Raw genomic sequence first — 20,141 nt, 5'->3', positions numbered from 1 at the left:
TATAGCTTAAATTAGTGAATCTCACCATTGTTTTCTCCTTGAGGAAGGAATGAGAAAAACCTAATGTGAGAAAAGAGACTTCGCACTTCGCAGTTGGAGCTGAGGTGATACCGTGATTAGTGATTATCAGATTTGGGGAGATTTTGTGTGAAGCACTGAAGGAGTGAAGGTGAAGGCGTGAAGCTGTGAGGTGAACTGATCATTAAGGATTTACAGTTTTAACAATGGGACTTTTATTGGATTTGGGCTGGACTACTGCACTTGAATGTTTTTACAATGGGCCATTATTTAGGATTTGGGCTGGACTACTCACTAGTGGACTTATTAATTTCGGTATTCGGTATTTACCGAATTACCGAACGGTATAATTGTAAATACCGAATACCGATCCCGAAATACTAAATTTTATAGTTCAGTACCGAATACCGAACCGAATTCCCGAATTTTCGAATACCGAAATACCGAAATAGCCGGTTCGGTTCGGTAATTCGGTTTTCGGTATTTTATGCCCAGCCCTAATGATGAGTTACTGATTAAATTGAGTTTAATTGGTAAAATCAAAAGCATTGGAGTTTAAGCAAGGCTTTTCCAATTTTGTTTGTTTTGGAGATTCCAGTTTTCAGGTCAGGTAGTGGAAAAGGAACTCACGTTCGAAGATTATTGAAATTTTTGGGTTCGAACACATAAATGCTGGAGATCTGTTGAGGAAGGAGATGTATTTTCACTTCACCAGATATGTGTTTTACTTGCATTTGAAGTATATTTTCATCGTATTTTTTGATGAACTTCAGTTAATTCCCGTTTTTTCAATTCACCAGATCTATATTTTGCATACATTTTAAGTATATTTTTGTCGTATTTTTTATTATTTCAATTAGTTTGTGTTTTGAACTTCAGTTTATTCCTGTTTTTTTCAATTCACCAGATCTGTATTTTGCGTACATTTTAAGTATATTTTTGTCGTATTTTTTATTATTTCAATTAGTTTGTGTTTTTAAATGTGTTTCTACCTAATTTGTTCCTTGTAAATTTATGCGATTTTGAATTTGTGTTTACTTTTTATCAAAGTATATTTTGTAGTATATATTCAGTGTATTTGAAGTGTATTTTTACATCACAGTCACACACTGTTGTGCATTTGACATTGATATATTTGCATTATATTTATAGTATATTTTCAGCATATCTTGAATGTGTTGTTATTTATTGTGGTTAATTTGTTATTTTGTTATTTTTCATGTTTTGTTAATGTAAAGTTTCAGTATATCTTGACGCATTCCAGCTGAAATTGATGCAAAGTTTTTCCGTATGAGATACGACGCAAATCGACAAGGCAACCCTGAATGCATTTATTGATAACGAGCAACCACCAATACCTGTCAAGACTACCGTTGATTATGATGCAATGATTTTAGTAGATGTTCAGGAGTAGATTTGTAGACAGAACAATTTATGTTTTAAGTTGTTTTTTCTTCTCCAACTTTTTTTTGATGTATAACATCACTGTTGCAACATTATTTTTATGAAAATTTTAGAAGAACTTTTATGTATTTTGGTAATGATCCCGTTTGTTGTATAGTCTAATCGTAGATTTGAATTCTGTTTTTATTACATTTATATTTTTCTTGTATAGTTACTGCTAAAAAATTACAAAGTGCATTTCAATATCAAGTTTGTATTTCCTACAGGTTTTCACTAGATTTTATTGATGAACCAGGAAGAGTTCTATGCATTTTATTTATATATTCATGGTACACTTGAATTCATTATTGAACCATAAAATCCATTTTTCTGTACAATATACTTCAAAAATTAAAGAACAATTTTAATACTTCTAAAAATACATACAAAATACAAGTGAAATATATTGTAAATATATTCATTACGATTCAAATCTTACAGATCAATTAGAATACACTAAAAAATACAATCATAATACAGATAAAATACAGTGAATCAAAAGCCACCCTTAGGGATTAAAATTTTTTTATGGAGTCAAGTTTTCCCATCTTATTAAAGTTACTAAATAATATTCAATATCAGCTTATTTCACTCAATAACTAATATTTTTTGTAACGAACATTTTGATTTTTAATAATGTAATTTCATTGAATATTTTTAATAACGAACACAAAACCGATGGTCATAGCATCAGGAGACAATCTCAACTTGTCACTATGCAATTCTGTTGATGAACAAATCAAGTTTTGCGTGATTTATGGAACATTAAAAAGAGATTTTTTTTTAGTTATATTTTGGGAAAAAATATGAAGAGAGTTTTTTAATTCAAATTTTATGTGAATGATTAGATGTTGAATGAGATATGTGATTAAATATGGAAGAGAATGAGATTTGCGTGATTTATGAAACATTAAAAACAGATTTCTATTTAGTTTGAAAAAGATTTTTCCCCCTTAAATAGAGGCATTATTTGCTCAACAGTTCCGTGTATTTAGTCTGTATTTTGGCTATATTTATGCGACGCGTCCAGGACCTAAATATAGGAAAAACCAGCTACGAATTGTAAATAATGAACTTGTAGTTATAGCTTGTTAGAAGCAGCTAAAAGGTAGAAATTTGTGAAAATTTTACTTTAAATGTAAATTTTACTTGGCATAGCTTAACATGACAATTTTACTTTAAGCAAATTTTATGTGAATTATTAGATGTTGAATGAGATATGTGATTAGATATGGAAGAGAATGAGATTTGCGTGATTTATGGAACATTAAAAACAGATTTCTGTTTAGTTTGAAAAAGATTTTTTCCCCTTAAATAGAGGCATTATTTGCTCAACAGTTCCGTGTATTTAGTCTGTATTTTGGCTATATTTATGCGACGCGTCCAGGACCTAAATATAGGAAAAAACAGCTACGAATTGTAAATAATGAACTTGTAGTTATAGCTTGTTAGAAGCAGCTAAAAGGTAGCAATTTGTGAAAATTTTACTTTAAATGTAAATTTTACTTGGCATAGCTTAACATGAAAATTTTACTTTAAGCAAATTTTATGTGAATGATTAGATGTTGAATGAGATATGTGATTAGATATGGAAGAGAATGAGATTTGCGTGATTTATGGAACATTAAAAACAGATTTCTGTTTAGTTTGAAAAAGATTTTTTCCCCTTAAATAGAGGCATTATTTGCTCAACAGTTCCGTGTATTTAGTCTGTATTTTGGCTATATTTATGTGACCCGTCCAGGACCTAAATATAGGAAAAACCAGCTACGAATTATAAATAATGAACTTGTAGTTATAGCTTGTTAGAAGCAGCTAAAAGGTAGCTATTTGTGAAAATTTTACTTTTAAATATTATTTTGGGCCTTCAATTTTCTATTGGGGTTATCAACATAATAGGTACTCCCTCCGCATCAAAAAGAGTACCCACTTAACTTCTTTTATTCACAGGAATACCCTTATTTTGGGGTGGTCTTTAATTTTTGTCCATTAAATTGGTGATCTTTAATTTTTGCCTATTAAATTGGTGGTCTTTAATTTTTGCCTATTAAATTGGTGGTCTTTAATTTTTGCCCTTCATTAGAACCTCTTGGTTTCGGGTTCGAAATCCCGCTATGTCAAAAAAATTTAAAAAAAAATCGCAAGGCAGAATTTTGCATGCAAAACTCTGCCTTAAGGAAGAATTTTGAAGACAAAATTCTGCCAAGGTAAGTGAGTAGAATTCTCCTGACATTTGCTACATAATGGAGCTGGAACAAAATGTCTCAATAAGGTAGATTCCTTCCTTCTTTTTCTCTATGCTCTGAAATTTTTTCCATTTAGTAAATGTTCTTTTGAATCTTGTGGTTTTAAACTTGCCATGTAGGATGTTTGAATTGTGAACTTACTATATATAGAAAGAGACACTCTTTATGAAACAGACCAAAAAGAAAAATAAGATACTTAAATTGGAACAGACATAGTAGTTATTATCATGAAATTCAAATTTACATGTGAGTTTGTAAAACTTACAAACTCACATGTGAAATTTATAACTCTATGACAATGACGATCTTTTTAATATATATAGGGATAAAAAGCAACTATTTATGAAATTTATCCGCATAAAAAAGTTGGACATAAATCCACTTTAAGATACAAATTGAATATGAGATATCTTCGCCATAGTACCACCACCTATTGACTTGGTAAAATGTAAGCTTTTATTGGCAATTTATTTGTAACAATTGAAGTGTTTGGCCAAACTTTTAGGGGAGAATAAGAGTTTTTAAGTAGTTCAAACAGTTACTTTTCAAAAGTTAAAAAAGGAAGTTTTTTCTTTAAAAGATATTTTTAGAAGATGTTGGATTTTTATTTTTGGGTTGGGTCGTGGTCGTGGTCGCCCATGTGGACCCGACCCGGCCCATTTAGAAGAGATAACCCTGCAGGAAGTTACTTAGAAGTTAACCCACAATATAACTCCTACACTATCCGTACGTGTACGTGGATTTGTTCAGAAGAAAACTTCCTATAATTGCTTCTCTTTTAAAAGGAAAAAGAACGTTTTTTCTCCATGTACTGCAAGTCTGCAGAATATTCTCCTCTCCTAAAATTCTCCCTAAAGAACACACATACAAAAAGGATATCTAGTTCGCGAATAGAACTTTGTTTCCTAGAGAGACAAAGTCGATCTCGGGCAATTATTTTTTGGTGGTGAGTTCAACGATTTCCGCTGCAATCGAAAGGTACACAATTCGTTGTTCTTGCCCGTTATTATTTTCTAACATTGGTATTAGAGCCAGGGTTTATTGTGTCCTCCTAGTCTTTCTGGAAAATATTGTCGTAAAAGAAAATTGGTGTTCCAATTTTTGTTCGGTTTGAAAGTGTAATCTGAGAATCACTGTGTGAGAAGAGGATCTTTTTTGTCTGATTATGACTTTAATTTTGGTATATCTTGTGGTTCAATTGTTGATAAGAATAGTCCAAATGTTGTTGATTACATTATACCGGCATATTAGTTGATGTTTCGGACGTTGTGACTGTTATTTAGCCCCAAGCCTACAAGAGTCGAAATCAATTTATTTAAGAATATTTATCTTTTGGTTCTTCTTCTCAGAGGATTAAAAAGTCAATTTTCAGCCATGATGCTTTTCGTTAACAGTGTGTAAAAGGTCCGAAGGAAAATTCATTTTTTTTTCTTGAGCCACTTATATATGACCAAAAAAAGAGGGCTTTAGGGACTTCCTTTTGAAGAGGTTAATGATTACTTTTAATCATATACTTTCAAAGCCAATTAAACGTACTGAAAATTGATTTTTCTGTATCACACATTTAAAATTTCGGATGACACTTATATTTTCGGAATCTACTTGTTTAGGGCTTTTTGTTGATATATTACCCATTAAAAACAGATTTAAAACGAGTAAGATATAATTTTTGGAGTTATGCTGAAAATTGTGACAATTTTTTTTGAAAAACTGCATTCTATAAATTGATTTCTGGAAATTACTTGTTAAGATTCCAATGTGTGGTATATATTTTCAGAATCTACTCGTTACAAGGTTTTCGTTGATATATTATTGATGTTAAACGGATTAAAAACGAGTGAGTTATGAAGTGTTGAAGTTTTGTTAAGTAAAAAACAAAAGTTTTTTTTTAACCTCCTAATAGCCACACCATTACATTGGTATATGATCCTTAAATGTAATTTTGTCTTCTACGAGTAATGTGGCGTATGTTGTCATATTGAATGGTATGTCCATTCTTATTGTTTCATTGTTCCTATTTCAGACATGGCTAGATAGGGACAAGCTCGAAGTACTCCAAGCGGGAGTTCCCCAAATCGAGCAAGGGAACAACGTAGAAGAGCACGTCGTCATAGGACACATTTCCGTGGACGTGAAGTCATAAGGAATAATATCCCGAGAGCGATGCAAAATCTACTAAGGGATCAAAGGGTTATACGAAGGGAAGGAGAGAAGAAATTCAAAGAGTTTAAGGCTTTTAAGTTGTCTCCTAATGCTTCAGTGCCTGAACATATTGAACTTTTTCGGTTGAAATGTGATGAACTTGCTAATTTTATTGTAATCACGGATTGAGATACTTTTGCAATTTTAGTAGATTCCCTCCGGGAACCTTGCGGTAGTATTTTAATTGATATTTATCACGAGGTTTGGCCAAGTCAACATTTTGAGTTGTATGTTCGAATACTTGAAGCTGAGTGGGAGAGTCATGTCCTTATGAACTTGTAATTTGCATTATGAATTCTTTTCAATATATGGAATTATGTTGTTTAACTTTCTTTTATATCCCGTTTATTTATTTTTTAAAAGGGTCGAGACATAATTGAAAATTATTAAAATAATATTCACACTGAGAATTTTCTTTTACATTTTTGATTAAACGTTTAGACTGTAGATGATGATCGGAAACTTTGTGACCTTTCGATTTTACACTAAATGTGAAGTCATTTATGGGAATTAATTTGCTTGAGTGTGAATATCACATGCATAAATTTGTTAAAGTAAATATTGAGGTATGAAAAACTTGCTTAATTGTCTCAATCAACAGATATGACATCTAAGAGCATCGTTGCTGATTTAAACAAGGGTGAGAAACTAAACGGTGAGTTACGATATCTGGAGTCGTAAAATGTGGTATGTACTAGAAGAGCAAGATGCTCTGGAAGGTATTAACCATGTTTTTGTTCACCCAGAAGAGGGTTACACTGCCCAACACAGAAGAGATCTAGAAACTTACAATGCATGGAAAAAGAAAGATTCTACTGCATGTGGGATTATTATGAGTTCTGTTGTTGATGATCTCATTCACGAATGTGAGGAATACCCTACTGCTCATGCTATGTGGGCACACTTACGAGAGACATATGGGGGTATTACTGTGACCCGCCTTAGACAGCTGACTATCAAATTTGACACTTACAAGAAGCGTCATGATCACAATGTCAAACAACACCTAAGGGTGATGTCTAACATGATTGCTCAACTCAAAATTGTTGGTCATGTTCTCTCTGATGAGCAACAGGTTCAGACAGTTATCCGGTCTCTTCCCAATAGTTGGGAACAATTGAAGGTTAACTTAACCCATAATGATAGCATCAAAACTTTTTCTGATGTTTCCCGTCATGTCGAGCTTGAAGGCGAGCGGCTTGGTGCTGCCAAAACTGTATCTAATTCCTATGTGGCAGAATCTAGTGGCACAAAGTCTTCTGGCTTCAAGCACAAGAAGAATTGGAAAAATGAGAGAAAGGGTAAAGAGACCAGAGGAGGACCCTCCAAGAAAAAGAACAAGCCAAATCCCATGAAAGGAAAACGGTTTTTCAAGAAGAAATACAAGAGTGAGATGAAATTCTACAACTGCCATGTCCCAGGGCATTTTGCTAGTGAGTGTCCCGAGCCGAAAAAGGTAGTATTTCAAAATGCATCTCTAAGTGCTACATATGTTTCTAGCACTATATTACTAACTGAATCTTATCTTGTATGGATTGTACACTCAGGGGCCACCGACCATGTGAGTCGTGATCGAGAAGCATATTTGGAGTTTCGTCGAGTCTCACCTAGATCAAGGTGGATATATGTAGGAAATAATGCAAAGCTTGAAGTCAAAGGGATAGGCACTTGCAAAATGGACTTGCGTGGTGGTCTATCTTTGATGATGACGTCCTATATGCTCCAGAGATCCGACGTAACTTAGTATCCATGTCTGTTCTTCTAGATCTTGGTTTCAATTTAAAGTTTAGTCACAATGGTGTCAGAATTACTCAAGACAATGTTTTTTATGGTTTTGGATTTCGTTATGATGGTTTTATCATTTTAGATTGTAATCATTCAACTTATGACTATTATGTTGACCGTTGTGTAATGACATGTTATTCTAGTAACAGTGATGTTGATGTTATTACATGGCATCAAAGATTAGGTCACATAGGGCAAGACCGGATGAATAGATTGGCAAAGAAAGGGCATATAGTTCCTTTCTCCAAAATCGAAATGCGAACCTGTGAAAATTGTCTTGTCGAAAAGATTACACGTAAACCAATGTTAGAAAATAATAACGGGGCAAGAACAACGAATTGCGTGCCTTTCAATTGCAGCGGAAATCGTTGAACTCACCACCAAAAAACAATTACCCAAGAACGACTCTGTCTCTCTAGGAAACGAAGTTCTATTCACAAACTAGATATCCTTTTTGTATGTGTGTTCTTTAGGGAGAATTTTAGAAGAGGAGAATATTTTGCAGACTTGCAGTACATGGGGAAAAAACGTTCTTTTTCCTTTTAAAAGAGAAGCAGTTACAGGAAGTTCTCTTCTGAATAAACCCACATACACGTACAAATAGTGTAGGAGTTATATTGTGGGTTAACTTCTAAGTAACTTCCTAGAGGGTTATTTCTTCTAAATGGGCCGAGTCGGGTCCACATGGGCGACCCACGACCCAACCCAAAAATAAAAATCCAACAGATCAATCTGCTCTAATAAGCGTTTTTTAAATTGACTAGTCAAATGCAAACCTTTATTCTTCAAAAGCACTTCTAACAAAAACCACTTTTCAAAATATGCATATTTAAAAGTTTGGTCAAACAGGCTAGTAATTTCTTACTTCTACTAAAAATTTAAGATTGTTCAATTATTTTACTAAATTTATAACTTCAAAAGTAGAACCAATACACCATTGTTTGGAGTCTCCATTTGATAGTTGGTTAAACAACCAAGACAAACAAATTTTTAAGACTTTTGGTAATAATTGTGATGGAGTTGGCGATGACTTTCGAAGATATATTTTAGTAAGTTGATAATGTTTTTTTCTTTGAAATAGTTGCTAAATTTTTTACTTGTATTCATTGTCTTGTTTTTAAATTTATAGGCAAATATCCTTGGTATTGGAAGCAAACCACAAGGCTGAATTTCGACATGAAAATTTTATAGCATGGAGTACTCATTGGAGTTGATAAAAGATTCGATTATACAATTTTAGTAGCTTCAGTTTCGTTGGTATGTATTTAATTCCAGAAAATGCTCTACAGTTAGTTACAAAAACAAAAGTTATTAGTGTCACAACTCCATTTAAATCAAACGTGAGCTATTGGTCTCAAACAAAACTTTGATTATTTTGGAGAGTTAATTAAAATTGCTACTCTGAGTCATCCACCACTCGTATTATTAGATTCTTCACTAATAGAGTAGGGAGTAGACGAAATTAGGTTATTCTTTTGCTTGTTACAGAAGTGGCCTAAATCAAGAAGCGACTATGAGTAAGTCACAACATCTATGCACACCCTTCCATCTCACCCCTATTGTCCGTTCAAATGTTGGGGCCCATTGAAGTATGGGCAACTAAACAAATATGATGGCCTAAAACAAAACTTCAATGGAAGCCTTAAGGTTTTTGTTTAAAGGAAAAAACGGACTTCATATCTATATAAATTTCTTTTGAAGTCTATTTTTCTAGTTTTTATATGCAAAGTTATAAAAAAACAATTTTAATCAATTTCTTCTAAAAACAAATCAATTTCTAATAGGGAAAATAACCCTCTATGACTATTTAGGAAAAATAATTACCCGAAATAGCCCATGTTTATAAAATTATCCGAAATGGCCCAATTTGTACCCCTCACTTCAAAAGCCTGTTGTATATATGTACCCTCACTACAAATGAAAAAATATTGTATACAATTGATTTTTTTGGATATAAACACCTCTTATACATTATTATACACTCTATACATTATTATACACTTTTATACAAGGTTGATACATTATCTACTCCAGATGTATAAAGTTGTATACTGTTGTATATTGTGAAAAAGTGGCTATGCAGGGTGTAATTTAAAAATATGGCTATGCAAATGTAATTTGTATGCTAGATTGTACATTATTGAAATTTCCCCTTTCTAATATATGTAATCTTTTTAATCCCCCTTGAAATATATTTTCTAATTTAGAGTTTTTCTTGTTTGTTGAAAATTTATCAAGACTCATTTTTGGGTTTGTATTAGATTTTCAATCTTTTTTTTTGTTTTAAATAATCCTCACACCATCGACACCATATACTCTACTATAATAGATTTCTAAAAAAATCTATCAATCGTTGGTCGATTTATAGCGGGTAGTTATTATAGCGGGTAGTTATAAAATCGATCGACCGCACTTGGTCAATTTTTTTTTTTTTTTTTAAAACGACCAAATTGGCTTTTTTTTATTTTTTTATTTATGACATCCAACCTTCTTACTATGCCAAGGGCAGATGGTCATGCACTCGGCATTCAAACGCAATCTAAACCCAGCTTGGTTATTTTGAGTTCTATTTGATTGTTGTATCCACTGTTCTTCAACTTTGTTGTGATAATACTTTCACCAACCTCTAATTTTCTTTTAAATGTGGGTACAAAAGATTCGTTGACTGTGCTTAGGTTGTTGATAATTTGAAAAATCGTCATTCAATAGCTAAATATAACAAAGATTGGACATGCCTATTTTGTAATACGATCATAGTACGGATCACAATTCGCCCTATCAAACCTATGTAACACTAGCTTAAATGCCTCTTGAGCTGAGCAAATATCGCACGAGTGCACCATCATCGATTAGAATATTGTCTGGTTTTAAATTGCAAACAACAAGGAAACTGGTGTCCACTAGATGCAAGGCATATGCGATTTCCCGTAACAATTTCAGTGTTGTTGGCCAATTCAATGTTGGATGTTTACCAGTTGATCCATTTTTTTCGGAGGAAAACCAAGAACATTGCTACCTCTCCATCATGAATCATGCCAGCTGATCCATTTTTTTGGAGGAAAATGAAGAACATTGCTACCTCTCCATCATGAATCAGTTTGTCATGCCCTTCTAGTTTGAGGAGAGGTTTGTGTAGCAAGTCTCCGTGCATTGTAAGCTCACCGTCAAAGCTCAAGCCAGGTTCTTCGGTCACTTTCAATAAATGGTCGACCTGAAGCAAGCTTAATGGAATCGGGGCACTATTGTTGCAATATCCATAAAGCGAGTCGAGTTCTTGCAACTAAATTTGTTTCGAAAGGTTACTTGTGAGAAAATCAGGATCATTCGCCATCTAAAATTCATACTTGTGAGGGCTAAACGTCAATTTAGGATCAGTTAGGCATTCTAGCACTCAAGATAGGCCCTTAAATTTAAGTGTCCCCTCAAAGCTTCACATACACTAGCGTGAAACAAATTGTCATCAACAGTGGACCCAAAACATTTGTATATGACTATTGCAGCTCCAAAAAGCTTAGCATCAAGATATGATGGGCGGTGAAATTTTTATACCACTTGCTTAACAAATGACCCTCATCACCTAAAATATCACTTCGGGCTCCTTGTTAGGACCACAAGCCTTAGCCCTCAATGGTAATATTTTTGTCCCCATTGCAAACATTTGAGTACCTAGATACGTATATTCTCAATATCATTTATCATCCTCTCAATATCCGTCACATTGCGAAGAGGAGGAATGTCCCGTAAATATTCATTGTTATTTTTTCTTGATCTCAAATCGTCAATTGTACGGAAGATACTCTTTCCAAAGTATATACAATGTACTTTGTCGTGATCATAGCCAACTCTCTCCAACGTCAATTAGAGATCATGCAAACAAACCAACTTATAGAACTGCATGTATCCCAACAAGGACAATGACTTGGACAAATAGTGGGGAATTTTGATCCCCTCTAGATTGATATCCAAAATTCTAACGTTTAGTCCAAAGCTAATGAGGTTGTTTGAGTTTCTTTAATCATTTATATTCTAAATTTTGTGTTCAGGACAAAGAAAAAAATCGAAACAAGGAGCAGAGTCAGAATTAACATTTAAAGTATCAATTCTAAACTTGCAATTAAATTCATAGCTCGTTTTTGTTATTGAGTTCGTAATTAAATATTTATACGTATTTAGTGAATTCTCTAATACAAATATAAAGTTTATACGAAAATTATTGTATTTGTTGGTATCTGTATCTAACATTATTGCTTCGCCCCTGACAAGGAGGACACGTGTTCCTACTATATCATAAAATTAACTCTTGGATATACTTTTTATCTTTTAAATAATACGAATCCATAGGTTACTAAATTATGTCTTCAAAAAACGATTAAGTGTAAAGACTTTGTCTTTATGAAAATCGAAAATAGTCTCCCTACTAGATAGAAAAAATTATTGACGACTGAAAGGACTTTAAAAGAAAATGAAATCTTAATTTTCACTCTAAATATGTTTGATTTATATTAAACTGCATTACTAGATTGGAGACATGATATCTATGACAATGCCCCTTTTATGGTGAATAACCATGATTTGACTCGTTTTTTTTCTAAAATCATCATCCCAATCAGGGATATTCCTCCACATGGAAATGAAGCCTTTGGACGTGAGGTTAAATATCAAATGGAGATCAGTCACTCCATTTGATTTATTCCTTGAATCCCAAAATTTGGTAGCTTATAATCAATCATTAAATTCCTTAAATAAATAAAAAAGAGTTTATAACTTGGCGTGCCTGACCAAACAGTTTATTATGTCAAAGCGATTATGCGTCGGGAATATGTTCGGAAATTTATCGGCAAATTGGGTATCCATAACATTCCTAATTCAGATTTTGATTCCTATTGTACTCCTACTCGTGTTGCTGAGCTCAAACGCCTCAACCAAGGTCTTAAAACTAAGACGGCCACTAAGAAGGCTAGGCTTGATTTTGATGATCTTGAAACCACCGCCTATTATAAACAGCACAAGGAGTTTGTGTGCTCTTCCATTGACAACTTAATCAAATTTCTAAGTGAAATCGATTTGATAAGATTTTGACATATCCTTCCTTAAAGATCTCAGGATCAGTGAAGAGATTGAACCCCTACTTACTGTCCATCCAACAGAACTTATGTTGGCATTCCGCATCAACACAACTAGGAAATCCATCGATGCGAGGAAGAGCTACTTGGATGATCTTGTTGGGGTCCCATTTCTCAATCAGATGGAAATGTTGTTTGGCGTAAATACAATTTTTTTTCATCGAGCAAGTTACTTCAGAAATGCTCATTTGAAGAGGATAAAAAAACATACAAACAAATTCAGTTTGATGAAAGAGTTAAGTTATCATTCGATGCCTACAAAGGCTATATCGCTAACCCGGCAAATACGACTCTAAAGGAAGACATTTTACTATTACGGTATTTCGCCTTGCCCGAGACGATTCGAACTGCCTTTAAACCCTATTTGAAAGATTATAATGCATATAACAAGTTTATGATGGGTGCACAGGTTGCTTTTAGCCGTTACCTGGAAGAGTTGTAGTCCTCACAGAGAGAGATGCTTTACTTTTAGTCTTTTATTGCAGTTTTTGTTTTTCTGTATGAACCAGTTGTAATTTTTCATTTTTGAAGTCCGCGCCACCTTTGGGTTGCTTCTAGCCTTTTAAAAAAAAAAATAACTCCTCAGCAATAAGATAAAGAAAAAAGACCCCCTATAGACTTCTTTCCTAATTAATTTTGAAAACTCAATTTGAAAACTGTAAATAATCACAACTGAAGCATTTCATTGCAATGATGTGTAATATAACTCAGTCGGATATCGTTTAGCTCCTATTAAAGAACAGAATTTCTTCGTTATATTATCAAAATAAAAACAAAAAAGAAAAATAGCTCAAGAAAACAGAAATACCTTTTGGGTTCTCCAATTAAGACTCCACAACATGATGCCTGAAATCTTACATGGTACTATTTAGATTCAAATGCTATTCTATTAAGAACTATCTAAATTATACGTGAAGACTGAACAGATTGCGAGTTACTGATAAATCAACAAATTAAAGTTTTAAGTTATGACAATGTATAACCATCGATTTGAATCATTAAAAGAGTTTTTGAATCAACAACCATGTAGATAAAATAATATTTTATTGTATCAATTACGTCTTCTTGTTATATCATAGAATCAAAAATTATATACATGACGGGGGGACATTTCACCTTAACCCTGTCTAGCAAAAAATTTTAGCAACACTACAACTATAAATAAATACAAAAGTGAGTACTAAAAAGATCATCCTTGTTCTAGTAGATAATAAGGAAGCAACTTCTATACCAAAAATCAAGCCACAGATGAGCTCAGAAGGCGCAAGCCTGACTTGGATATTGTCTAGAGCGCTCTCTTGCATAAAAAATTAGAATAGTGGCAGTGGGGTGACTGCTTCTCTTTAGCCACAACATTTTAAAAGTGTCTCGAAACAATTATATAGAATGGACTTCTATCGTTCTAATGGTATCTGCAAAAGAAACTCCCACAATTCATAAACAAATTCTAGCTATAACTTCAAATAAAAATGGAATTAAAGAGGAGGCTGTTAGACTTGTAGCAAATGCACCTTAAGGTTGAATAATATCCTTGTACTCAACTCTCATGGTTTATTTTGCAAATTAGAGCAAAGACATTAGAATTGAGATTACTCGAACAATAAAAAAGAATGATATGAGAGTTTTTACCAATTCAAAGATTGGTAGGTGATCCCCAAAATAGTATCGATACCCAAAATAAAAGAAAAAATACTTAAATATTTATTTTATATTTAAGAATAAACAGTAAAAACACGCATGAACCCTGAAGTTCACGGGCTCCTGCTCTCGAATTGATCTTCTTGTCCTTCCATTTAATAAAAACATCAACATATGTGGTTGCAAGGAGGGTCGGAAATAGATCAAGAACATCCTGTATGGCTAAATCATTGGTAGAATAGTCAGGGTCAGTAGGTTCCATATCAGAGTTGTAGTGCACCTTAAATTTCCACAAGAACCTAATTAATCCACAATGCATATCATACAGCCCGCTACGATTTTCATGATCGAGAACTTCAATAATTTGAGGGTGGTTCAAACTTTTAATAACTTGCTCCCAGTTTTGGAATTCTGCTCTATCGAGGATTGTACTTATCTCGGGATTACAATGATTGGTGTCTAGCATCTTATTCAAGAGTTCAAAAAACATTCTGACTTTTAAACGGTTCTTGAAGCAAAGCGCATTATAGATCCAGCTGGATATATTTTTAACGAAGTCACTGTTAATCAGGAAATATCAGTAACAATATACATGAAAAATACAAAAGATAGTATATAAATCTGTACATAGTATATAAATCTTTACAAACACTGGCTCAGCATACATTGTAGCATAATCGAACGATTCTTTAAACAACTCATACTCATTGTCAACTAAATTTAATAACATAACCCATCTCATACCTACCTGTATAGAGGTCACACTTTCTTTAATTTATTAGAATTATTGACCGTCACATAGCTGTCAAGAATTAGGATGAGAACTTTGATCAAATATCACTGTTATAGTAATATAAAACACTTTTAATTAAAATAATCAGCGATTATGAAGAATCTAAATGAGAACCTTGCTCAATCACCATTATATAATATAGATATTTTGGATTAAAATAAAAACACGTAGACGATAAATAATTTAAAATATTTCATTCTGTATTGCATTCACCGCAACCAATATATATATATACACACATGTTGTAACACCCACACATAAGACACGAAAAACTTTCAATATTTGACAATGTATATTAAGAAGATAAATCTGTAACGCAAGAACCATCAACAAAACTTTCAGAGAATAAGATCAAAAGAATCAATTCAACAGGATTCACTATGACGATAGATTGGTATAGATAAAAGATACGTGTAGAGGCTAACAAATACCTGTGAAAAGAGTAAAACTCGCGGCTGGCAAGAAGAAAACCATCAGACCCGTAAGAGACTGTTCGGAAACATGTAATTTTTTTTATTTTGTGCCTGAGAGAATTAAGCTCGGAAACACGTGTTTGCTTCAAAAGGAGTGTAGAACCGTTGCTTGTATAAGTAGGACAACACATTGGACAATCCTCTAGCCGTTGTTAATCTTTCTGACATCAACATAATTTCACAATGAAAATTTTACACAAAGAAATAATTTCAACTACTTTATTTATGTGACATCTTGAAACTTGGGTTTATCTAGTCTTTTGGTGAAGAATATATTGTGATAACTCTTACAGACCTACTTTTAGGCTGTTTTAATTTTTAAAGAATATCTTGATTTAAATTTCGGAAGCCAAAATCTATATTTTATCTAAATATTTGGGTTTCAACCAAAAGTGTTTAAAATTAAAGGAGGAAAATTACTTCCTTCACTTATGAGTGGAAGTTAATTTCCTCATATCCATAAGTTTTAATTTCGTATTACTTGCTTCCATCGAAAGTTGCACATTATTTTTAATCTCTAATATTCAAAAATAACATCAAAATATTCTCCAATTTGCTAATATTACTTATTTTCTACTAAACACATTCTTAATGTCTTAATCGAATGTTTTTAAACATAAATAGATTTCTAGAAGTGATTTTCGGACAAAAATTCACCACATTTTTTTACCTTGATGCTTTGTTTTGCATTCTCTAAGACAAAACCCTGCTTGTCTTTCACGGTGTTGCATGCATAACTCTGGCTAAATTTATTCTTTCTCCCAGATTAATTAATTAGGATAGGAGATCAATAGTTTTTTTTTTTTTGTGGGAATTTAAAACTAATCAAAGGAATTACTTAAACATTCAAGGAGATGAGTCCTACATAAGAATAAATCTAATGTTAGTAGGTCTCAATAAAACAGCCAAACGTTTTGGCACTTTGATTAAGATTAGAATTTTATGTCAATTCATGTTAGGAGAAGATATAGAATTTACAATTTTATCCATTATAGAATTATTTATTAAGACTTAATTTATCTTAAAGGGTATAAAAGTCATTCAATATTTGAAAGATATTTTGGTCAACCAACATTTATAGTCATGCTTTTAAAGTAAATATAGATAGATTATCAGATATTATCTAAATGAGTCCATGGTTTAAAATTAACTCCAGGTTAGACTCTGTATCTTTTGAATAATAAAAATTCATAGGTTACGAAATTGTGTCTTCAAAAAACGATTCAGTGTAAGGACTTCATCTCTCTTAAAATTGAAAATAGTCCCCCTACTAGATGGAAGAAATTATTGACGACTGAAAGGACTTTAGAAGAAAACGAAATCCCAAGTCACACTCAAACAAAAATGTGATTTACAACCGCATCTACAAATATAATTTACAAGTCACATGCCCTAAATGTGATCTACAAATTACATTCAACAAAAAGACTTGCAAAAAATGCGATTTACAAGTGGTATTGCAAAAATATAATTTTTAAATGTGATTTAAGCTAAAGCCATCGTCCACACAGTCGGTTACCTCAGTTTAGATGTATAACACATTTTTTTCACATGCGTTTTGCATATTCTGAAATTTTCACAAAAATAATTTACTAGCCAACCAAAATTGCATATTTTGGGGAAAAACACTTCCGTGCATTTCAATATTTCCTACTAATTTTGTTATTATCCTTCATTAGAACACTATTGCAAGTATTACCAAACAAAACTTGTAATATGTCAAGTTAATTTTATTTTATTAAAAACTATGTCAAATTAAAATGTTACCAAATGAACTTCTATGAATGACATCAGTAGACTGTGAAACGTATTGATAAACTTTAAAATTAATATAATTAGAAAAGAAGAAAAAGAAAAGGAAAAATGTGATTTTAATGTGAACACGAAGAGATGAATGATATATGTAGCATTTCTTCCAGCTACTTAGTTGGGCACTAGTACGGCCTGACATTGCCCATTTCACCTTTCCCAACGGGATCGGACGAGCTCACTTTTAAGGAGCCGGGTTGGGGAAAAGTTTTGGGGGAAGGGGATTGGGCTCATTTTTAAGGGGTCGGGCTAGGTTCACTTTTAGGGGGGTCAGATTGGGCGCCCTTACGCTCTTGTAGGTCATCAATTGTGCAGCAGAACAATGTCGAGGAGCATGCATTTTACAGTCGCTCTTTCATTAATTAAACTTTTATCTACTTCAAAAAAATTACGAATGTTGAACTGATGCTCGAACTTGATTACTGAACCTTAAGTAATGGCATTTGTTGTGGTAACTTACTTTGTGCTAGAAATCAAGGCCTTGTGTTTAGTGTAAAAATAATGAAATATAATTATTTTGGTAAGCCGGTTTAGCAGTTAGTATGAGTAATTGAATTAGCCTAGTCTTTTCAATAGTTCACAGATCCGTGGAGATACCAATAATGATGTGGCCAGTTGGCCTTTTTGAGTTGCTGTGAATAATGATAATAAATTTTGTTTAAATTATTAAAGTTGGCATGGGTTTCATGCAAGAAAATAAACAAAATTCAGAGATGTGGAGTGTGTAGTAAGAGAAAATAGTCCTACTACATGGGTTTTCAATCCTTTTTTTTTAGTTTTAAATAATCTTCGGGCCATCGACATCATACACTACTAAAATAGATTTCTAAAAAAATCTATCAATCGTTGGTCGATTTATAGATGGTCGGTATAAAAACCAACCAACCGCACTTGGTCAATTTTTTTTTTAGAACGATCGAATTCGGTCATTTTTTTTTGTGGCATCCAACCTTCTTACTATGCCAAGGGCATGTAATCGTGCGCTCGGCATTCGAACGCAATCTAAACCCAACTTGATTATTTTGGTTGTTGCATCCACTATTCTTCAACTTTTCTGTGATAATACTTTAACCATTTTCTATCTTTTTAACTATGAGTACAAGTGATTCGTTGACGGTGCTTGGGTTCTTGATAATTTGAAAAAGCGTCATTCGATAACTAAACATATCAAAGATTGGACATGTCTCTTTTGTAGTACGATCAAACTACGGATCACAATTCGCCATGTCAAACCTGTGTAACACTAGCTTAAATACTTCTTGAGTTGAGCCAAAATCGCACATAAGTGCACAACCATCATCATCATCAATAAGAATATTGTCTGGTTTAAAATTACAAAGAACCAGGAAACTGGTTCACTAGATGCAAGACATATCCGATTTCCCGTAACAATTTCAATGTTGTTGGCCAATTCAATGCTGGGATGTTTGCCAGTGAATCCCCCTTTTTTTTTCCGCAAGAAAACCAAGAACATTGCTACCTCTCTATCATGAATCAGTTTGTCATGCCCTTCTAGTTTGAGGAAAGATTTGTGTAGCAAGTCTCCATGCATTGTAAGCTCACTGTCAAAGCTTAGGTTCTCTGGTCACTTTCAATACATACTAGCCTTCAGACAAGCGTAATAGATTTGGGGCACCATTGCTCCAATATCTATAAAGGGAAACGCGAGTTCTTGCAACCAAATTTTCTTCCGAAAGGCAACTTGTGAGAAAATCAGGATCATTCGCCATCTCAAAATCATATTTGTGAGGGCTATACATCAATTGAGGATCAATTGGGCATTCAAGTGCTCAAGATAGGCCCGTAAATTTAAGTGTCACCTCAAAGCTTCACATACACTATCGTGATACAAATTGTCATCAACAGTGGACCCAAAACATTTGTCTATGACTATTGCAGCTCCAAAAAGCTTAGCATCAAGATATGATGGGCAGTGAAAATTTTGATACCACTTGCTTAACAAATGACTCTCATCGAGCTAAATTATCACTTTGAGCTTCTTGATAAGACCACGAGCCTTAGCCCTCTTTTTATCCGGATTGCAAACATTTGAGTACCCAAATACATGCATTCTCAATATCATTTAATCATCCTCTCAATATCCGCCACTTCAGATGAAGAGGAATGCCCCTTAAACATTCCATGTTGTATTTTCTTGGTCTCAAATCTTCAATTGTACCGAAGATACTATTTCCAAAGTATACTCAAGGACAATGACTCGCGATCAATAGTGGGGAATTTTGACCCATCTATATTGATATCCACAATTATAACATTTAGTTTCATGAAAAACTCTTCTGTCATTCTTGTTATGCAACTTTTCCTTAGTATCACATTTCTTCAAAATTGCAAATTTCGAGCAAATAGGACCTTTGACCGGAACTATTGGACCCAAACCGAACCCATCAAGAAAAGGTCAACAGTAAAAATATACTAGTTACCTCACTAGAAATGAACAAAAAAAATAAAAAAATGAAACTTGATATTGAAATAAAGAGGAAAATAGAGCAAATTTACCTCTTACACACTTGCATTTCTAGTTTATAATTCAAGCAAGCAATGTTAGATGGCTAATTTATACATTTAATAGCCAAAAGTTCTATTAGTAATA

The sequence above is a fragment of the Lycium barbarum genome, chromosome 11 (assembly GCF_019175385.1).
Source record: "Lycium barbarum isolate Lr01 chromosome 11, ASM1917538v2, whole genome shotgun sequence".
In the NCBI taxonomy this organism is placed as follows: Eukaryota; Viridiplantae; Streptophyta; class Magnoliopsida; order Solanales; family Solanaceae; genus Lycium; species Lycium barbarum.
This window is presented reverse-complemented; position numbering follows the sequence as displayed.